The sequence below is a fragment of the Bubalus bubalis genome, chromosome 18 (genome assembly GCF_019923935.1).
Source record: "Bubalus bubalis isolate 160015118507 breed Murrah chromosome 18, NDDB_SH_1, whole genome shotgun sequence".
In the NCBI taxonomy this organism is placed as follows: Eukaryota; Metazoa; Chordata; class Mammalia; order Artiodactyla; family Bovidae; genus Bubalus; species Bubalus bubalis.
This window is the reverse complement of record NC_059174.1, coordinates 13,348,763-13,356,779: the sequence shown is the minus strand read 5'-3', so window position 1 is coordinate 13,356,779 and position 8,017 is coordinate 13,348,763. Positions and strand designations below refer to the sequence as shown.

At 61.8% G+C, this 8,017-nt stretch overlaps 1 protein-coding gene across 2 annotated transcripts in view; it reads right to left on the bottom strand.

The window, feature by feature from the left end:
* ZNF469 (zinc finger protein 469) overlaps window positions 1-8,017 on the bottom strand; it is a 247,373-nt gene that overhangs the window by 13,781 nt on the left and 225,575 nt on the right. For both annotated transcript variants that reach the window (XM_025268516.3, XM_025268518.3), the window contains one exon: window positions 372-431. The gene's annotated coding sequence lies outside the window, so the exon portion shown is untranslated. The remainder of the gene's footprint in view (window positions 1-371; window positions 432-8,017) is intronic.

The following is an 8,017-nucleotide window of genomic DNA, read 5'->3' as shown; positions in this document are numbered from 1 at the left end:
AGGTGGAGGCCTCCCCCCTGCTGTGGGCTGCATTGCCCCAGGTGAGTCCTTAGCTCCCCTTCCAAGGGCTCCAAGGGCTGAGAGCCCTTGGGGGCAGGGCTTCTGGGTGCCGTGTGCTGAACAGATAATGATGGCAGAACAGAGCCCTGAGGTCCCGTGGGCCCTGCTGTGGGCCAGGGCACGGAGTGCTTCCCATCACTCCTCTTATCCTCTCAGTGGCTCGAGAGGTCAGAGCATTATCATCACCCCTGAGTTATGGGTGAGATACACTGCCCGAGTAAGTGAGCAAGATGAAGGAGACGGGGCAGTGAGGCAGGTGGGGGCCGGGCCGGGCAGCTCCGGTGTCCACACTGGCCATCCCCTCTACATACCTGGAAGTCGGCCTTCAGCTGGGTTGCTGCACAGCTTCCTTGTTGGTGGGGATTTCTTGGCTGCAAAGAAAATGGGGAGGATGTCAGCATCGCTCTGGTGCTTGGCTGGGGACTGAGAGCCCCAGGGGAAGCTGGCCAGGGAGCATGGAGCCTGCAGAGCCTCTGGAAAGCCGCTGAGGGCAGGGCCGTGGGGAGCTGGGTGAGCTCGGGGGACCCCGAGCCCTGGTGGGGCAGGGGCGGGGCTAGGCTGCAGGGCCGGGGTCAGCTGGTGGCCTTCGCACTGGGTTAAGAGTGATTTTACATTTCTTGTCGTGGTATTTCATGTGCATAGATCACAGGTTCCTGTGGTTCGAGAGTCTGAAGTGAGAGGTCTCCACAATGCCCCCATCTCCACCCCCAGCCCACGGACGCTCTTTCCCTGCCTTGCTGGGTCAGCACAGGAAGCAGCTTCTTGTGTTTCTTTCCAGAGTTTCTTGATGCAAATACCAGCAAATGTAAATAAATATTTCCATCTCCCCCCTTTCTTCAACAAGAGATAGTCCACTGCACGCACTGTGCCTCCCTTTTTGCATTTAACAGTGAACCTTGGTGGTACCTCCACAGCACCCCATAGAGCAACTCCTGGCTGATATCTGTCTATCCACCTTTCCACCAACACACGGCTATAGAACATTCTGCGAAACAGCTACGCCTACACCCAGACCCTTCTGGGTGGACGGATGCTGGGTTGCCCTCTCTGGGCCTTTGTAAGTAGTAAAGCAATGAACACGTGTAAGGAAACCAGCAGAACAAACCCAAAGAAGAAACAGCACGGTCAAGGGCAAACGCACTTGTGATCTAAAGACACTGTCAGGTAACCACTGTTGTGGTTTCAACATCTGGCCACAAATGCTTTGATCCTTCTCCCTCCAAAAGGTGGAGCCCAAGTCCCTCCCCTTCAACAGGGGCTGGGCGTGGCGACTGGCAGCTGATGAAAAGAATACCTGCCCAAATTCCAGACCCACAGAAACCCTTCGATTTCAAGCTGCTGTCTGTCACTCAGCATTGGGGAACTACTAGGACAACTCTTGGTGGTTGTGCCAACTCGCATCCCCCCCGAGATGTGGAGATTTCTGGCATCACAGGGCGGAAAGCGTGCCCCTGCCTGGAGTGGGGCAGGCCAAGTCCTGGGGAGGGCCTACAGGAGGCAGAGATCTTCCCTGCAGCTTCCCATTCACTCACTCACTCACTCACTGATTCATTCAGTCACTCCTTCATTCATTCATTCACTCACTCCTTCATTCATTCACTCACTCCTTCATTCATTCAGAGATCAGACACTAGGTCAGGCGTCTGTCACACGGTGGTGAGTGACTGACTCTGCTGTGAAACATCAACAGGTACCACAGATGAGGAAACTGAGGCTCAGAGAGGTCATGTGACTTATCGAAGTCACACAGCATGCAGTGAACATGGGGCGGTGCGAGGCAGGCCTCCGGGGACTGTGCTTGCCCTGTGCAGGACCGAGTAGCTCTGCACTTCGGCCCCACCTCAGGGCCCTTCTCTTCCTGAGGTGGCCCTGACTCCACGTGTGGACCTGTGGGCAGAGCTAATGGGCCCCATATTCTGCCTTCAGCACTCAGGGCACCCCAGACTGGCTGCCCCTTCAAGGATTTGACGGCCCGTCCTGGGTGCTCAGACAGTGGGGCAGGCAGGGGGCAGCGCATGCCCGGTCTTGGGTTCCCATCCCTGCCCAGGCTCTTGGCAAAGCCCCCTGGTTCTGGCTGGTGTGGGTTTCAGCAGGCCTGGGGCCCCTTTGAAGTGGGGAGATCCAATCCCCCAAACCCTGGCCTGCCCCCGGGAACTCCAGGAGTGCAGGCATCTCCTTTTCACTCAGAAACACCACCTGGCCCCAGCCTCTGGGTAACTCAAGCCCACAGTGGTGCTGGCTGGCTCCAGCTGGGTGTGGGTGGCAGCTCCTGGTGAGGGGTGTCCCGCTGCAAGCCTGGGCCCTGCCCTCCAGTACCCCCTCTCCATGGACCCCAGACCCCAGCAGGGAGTCCAGGCTCTGCTCCTGACCCTCTGCCCTCAGCTCTCCTTTCAACCTGCCCCGTTTTAGCTGTGGCCTCTTGTCCTTGATCTGGGCCCTCCTGTCCACTCCTGCCCACTCCCCCAGACCCTCTCAGGCCTTTGTCTAAGCAGTGCCCCTGCCCAGATGCCCCTGCTTCCTCCCCCACCCTCCCAATTCCTACTCACTTCTAAAGGGAGACCATTGGCAGGGGGGTCAGCTGGGCCTGGACTTGAATCCTGGCTCTAGCACTTCTGGCTATAAAATGGGGTGATCACAGCTCTGGCCTCAAAGGCTTGTGGCTGGGAGGCTGGACAGAACCGTACACACTAAGCCCGCAGACGCTGGCTCTGAATGAAGTCACTGCTCCTCCAGGCTCCTCTCCAGCATGCCTCTTCCAAGAATTGCCCTTTCAGTTATGTGTGTGTCCACCGGTAAAGCAGGAATGATCTTGGGAGCCCTCGCTGGGGGGCTGTCCCCCAACACCGGGTGTTTGGGCAGCTCAGCACAGATGACCCTGCTGGGTCAGAGCTCTGCGCCCCAGCTCCCCTCCCTGCCCCAGCCTCCATGGGCCCTCCGGCCTCAGTTTCGAGGGGCTGGGGCTGCTGACCTCTCAGGCCGCCCGGGCTCCCATCTTCTGTGACTCGGGACCTTTGGCCGGCAGTAGACCTGGCTGTGGCCCTGTGGTCTCCTCGGTCTCTCTGCTGCCGACCTGCCCAGAGGTGGGCATGTTTAACTCCCCTGTTAGGATGTTTCTCTTGTCGGGGTGGGGCTTCACCTTCTAAACAGGCAGGAACCCAGCCTCTTCTGGTTTCTACCTGTGAGGGGCAAGGCCCACGGTGAGGTGGGGTAGAGGCATCTGCCCTTTCGTCCCCTTGTCCTGTCCTGGCTGGGTCCCTGGCCCCCAGTGCCCTTGGGAAGTGGTCAGCATTGGATGAGTTGTGAGGGTAGGCTGCACACTTGCTCCATCCAGGCCTTGGCCTGGCGGTGCCTGTGTGTGGCCTCTGCCGGCCGGGCACTGGGTGACTGGACAGGCATGGGGAGCAGGTGTGGGCGGGGCAGGCTGGGCAGCTGTCCCCCTCTCCTGCATCATCTGTCCCTCTCTGAGGAGCTGGCAGCTTTAGGGATGGTGCAGAGGCAACGGCAATGACCGCAGAGGACCGTGTGGACACCGCCTTGACCTCATGGCCGCCCTTTGTGGCCAGTGCTTACTCTTGTTACAGGTGGGAACAGAGGTTTGCAGAGGGGGGTCAGTCCCCATGTGGTGAGGGCAGCACAGTGTGACGCCTTTCGGGACGGAGCTTGCAGCGGCCAGTTGTGACCAGGGCAGAGGGAGGGAGCGGGGTCTGGCTGAGGGTAGCGGGCACAGGGGTCTGAGAAGCCCCTCCGAGGAGGTGACCCTCGGCCATGCGTGGCCAGGCCGTGGGTAAGGGTCCTTCAGGTATGGCGTGGGGGATGGGTCCCCCAGCTGGGAGGCACGGTGGGGCTGGGGTGGCGAGCAGGCTGGCGAGGGGGCAGCCAGTGGGGGTCTTACTGGCGGATCATGGATGCCGTGGACATACACCCCCTAGGCAACCCCCTTTCCTAGACACCGATCAGTAGGCAAGATGTAGGCACTGCTAGGTGGACCAGGCTGTGATGGGCAGCCAGGGTCCAGCCTGACCAGGTGTGGACAGGGAAACTGAGGCTCCCAGGAGACTGGGCTGTCTAAGGCAGAGCCTGGAGTAGGACCCTGCCCCCACCCCCCCATCCCCCTCCACCCTCTGCCACCCCCACACAATGCCCCCCTGGGAGGCACAACCTGGGCCCCTTTATAGACCCCTGCCCGCCTCTGGCTGCCCGTCCAGGCCAAGTGCCCTGAGCTGCGCCTCCCTGGACACTGGCCCTGCCGCCTGGCCGACCTGGGCCTGCACCACTGCTGGCCTATGGCTTGGACCAGCCCCCCGCCGCCGGCCTGCTCCCCGATGGACGCCCTGGACCAGCCCCCGCCGCCGGCCTGCTCCCCGATGGACGCCCTGGACCAGCCCCCCGCCGCCGGCCTGCTCCCCGATGGACGCCCTGGACCAGCCCCCCGCCGCCGGCCTGCTCCCCGATGGATGCCCTGGACCAGCCCCCGCCGCCGGCCTGCTCCCCGATGGACGCCCTGGACCAGCCCCCGCCGCCGGCCTGCTCCCTGATGGACGCCCTGCACGCCAGCTCAACCGGGCAGCGTCTCTGCTCCAGGTCATCCCTGACTAGCGAGGCTGGAAAAGCATGAGGGGCACAGCCTTGGGCACCGCCCCACAACCACCCCCTGCCAGCCTCCCCCACAGGCCGCTCTCTTGTGCCCCCTCCATGCCCAGCCCAGCCCCCTTCCCGGCCAGCCCCACAACAGGGTCTGAATCCTGGGCAGCGAGCGGAGCAGGATGGCCAGCCCAGATGAGGCGGGGTCTCGGTCGGCACAGCCCGCACGGAGGGGCTGCCGCGGCGGCTCCTTGTGACATTTATTTTACAAACATTCCCCTTTCCTTTTGCTTCAAAAGCTGCCGCTTTGCTTAAAAACTATCTGTTACCCGAGCGCTCAGATAAACCTTAGCAGGTAAAATTATATCTGAGATACGGCCCGAGGGTCTGTTTAAGAATCCTGGGCAAATTATCAGCTGCATTTATCTTAATTACTTTGGGGAAAAGTGGAGGCTGGTGTTGGATGGGACCGGGAAGCGGGGGTGCGTTCCACCTTATCGGGGTGCATATTTGAGATCCTTTAACAGGAGGCAGATAAGAGGAGCATGTGGGGAGAAAACGATGTCTTCACAATTGACAGGGAGGCGGCCGTGGGGCTGCCGGGGGTTCGTTCTGAAAGGCGGGACCCATTGCCCACGGAAGCTGTGAATGCCTCCATCCCTCCTGTTCCCCTGAGACCCATATTCGGGGGGTGTGAAAAGGATCCCAACTTAGTTCTTGGCTGATTCCCCCTAGAACAAGTCCCACAGCCTGCTGACACCACACGGCCACACTCTGGACATGATGCAGAACTAGGGCCTTAACTCTGACGGTGCTGGGAGCCCTGGAAGTCCAAGCAGGGCCTGGAAGGAGGATGGAGCAGGGAGTGCAGAATGGTTTGGGGCAGGGTGGACGCGGGAAGAGATGAGGTCTATCTGTCCACGCCTGGCTCTGCCCGAGAAGCCGCCCCCTGGCCTCAGCTGCTGGACTGCAGTGTCTCATCTGGCGCATCCCAAGGGCCCGTGTGGATCCGGATGCGCTTGCTGGCACAGCTGACTGCCCGGCTTCAGGAGAGCCACCGGAAATCAAAGTTTCCAGGACTGGCCACCACTCCCGAGAAGGGTCACCCCTGATGCCCGTCCTGACTGGTGCTCTTTGGACACCAACAGTTCTCCAAGGACCTTGGTGCCCAAACTGCAGGATGGGAGGGACCACACTGGCGCACAGGCTGAGCAGGGAAGGGCTGGAGACTCAAGAGGAAGACAGGCGCAAGGTCTGCAGAGGTCAGGACACCGGGACTGGGGCAGGAGCCCTCAGCACTGCCCAGGGCCACCGGGGATCTCGTGCCGTCATCCCTGAGCACCTGCTTCAGTGCCCACCCGTCGAGAGTGCTACACAGGCTGCCTGGACCCTCCTGCTCCTCTGCCCTCTGCTCTCATCTGCCGTCACCCTCCCGGTACCTACTCACCCCTGCCACCCTCTGTGTTGCCGCATGCCAGGCTGCTTAGACCCCTGCATGGGCCGGGCCCTTGGGGGTGTCCCTCCTTCCCTCCTTCTGGTCCAGCTCCAAGGCCACCTGTGCCAGGAATCCTCTGCCCCGAGGCCCATCTGTCAATCTCTCAGGGAACATGATTTCCCCCTGCCGTCTGCCTCTGCCACACCACACACCTCCACAAGCAGGCTGCCCGATGGGTGCCCAGGCCATGGTGCTCAGGCCCCACTGTCTGCCCCTCTGCAATGCCCCCGGGGGCCAGCCCGGTGGCAGAGAAGCTGGGTCTGCCCAGTCCGCCAGCTGACCTCACCAGGCACCTCCAGGAGTGCTATGGTCACTGTTAGCGGGCACGCCCACATCCAGCTAAGCACAATGTCACGGAACAGGATGAAACACGCCTTGGGGACCCTGGAGCCCAGCCCTCACCTGGGGCTCTGGGTTTGGGGGGCCACCAGAGGGTGTGCAGCATACAGCTGCATATGCGTGGGCCCATGGGCAACCATAGGCAGGTGAGTCCACAGACATGGGGACACACCCTCACACTCAGATTTGCACACACGCATGCATAGATGCGCACACGCTCACGCCACACACATGCCCCCACCCTCCTCCCAGGGTCCTGCAGGGCTGCCTGCCCTCTGCTTCTGGCCCGCATTTCTAGATGGGCCCTCGGGGATGTCCTGTGTGCAGCAGCCAGCAGGTGGGGAGTTGCTGGGGGGGAGGAAGGGGTGGAGGTGCACAGACAGCACCCTTGGGCTCCCCATCTCTCCAAGTAGTGCCCAGGCCCAGGAACGTTTGTTGGCGAGGCTGGTGTTTTGGGAGCAGGTCTTACACCCTAGAATTTACCAGTGTACTAAGCTCTGCCCAGGGAACGCTGGCCATGCCTTGCCTGGCCTTGGTGGGTCCGCCCCCCACTGAGAGGACTGCTGGGTTCCTGTCTGCAGGAGCATACTGGGGCTCAGCGGCCCTGGGAAACTCCCACCCGAGTTCCAGGCGAATGGAGCGAGTGCCGACCATCCCAGAGCCGAGAGGCAGCTCGTCCAGGCCAGGCTGGTCAGGGCAGGGAGAGCGGCAGGGCTACAAGCATGAGAGACAGTGGCTGGGGCTCCACGAGGCCGCCTTGAAAGCCATGCTGAACGGGGCAGGACCCGGGGGCAGCTTGGCCCCAGAACTCAAGCACAAGGACCCCTGGGAGCATCTTGTGCAATGGCAGCTCAGAGAGGTGGGGAGCTTGCCCATGGCCACACGGCAGCAGAGGCCGGGAGGGCGGCAGCCCAGGGACACTCGAATCAGCCAATAACAGAAGCTGGGGGGCCAGAGGAGGCCCAGCTCCTGGCCTCCCGGAGAAGGGAAGGGTGACATCGCTCCGAATGTGCAGTGGTTCTGAAAAAGCCCCCGCAGGCCCCGGGCCTGCCCTTGTCTGGGAGCTCCAGCTACACAGGGACCCTCCCATCCCCCAGAAAGGTAAGGGTGCAAGAGAAGGAGGCGCTCCGAGGGACCCGGAGGGTGGGGTGGCTCGGGCCCCAGGGTGGACCTGGCCCCCAGCACGGCTGCAGACTCGGGCCTCTCGGGCTCTGTCCAGAGTGGTCATCCTCTCTCAGAGACTTGAACCCCTGTCATCTGACACCACTGTCCCCCACCCGAGGTCCCCAGCCTCAGCGGGCCCTGGAGCCCGGGCTCGCGGCCATGCCGGGACACCCTGGAGGCTGAAGGGTGTTCAAGGCTCTGGGCAGTTATGATTTTGTCAGAAAGGTTGTCTCCATCCTTGCCTCCAACCGACCCTCCAATCATCCATACGTGACTCTTGGTTATAAGCATCGCCAGTGCTCTGTCAACCCTGTGACACGGAGTCCACGGGCACTGTCGTCACAGCGTCGGTGCCTGGAGGGGCTCTGTCCACACCCT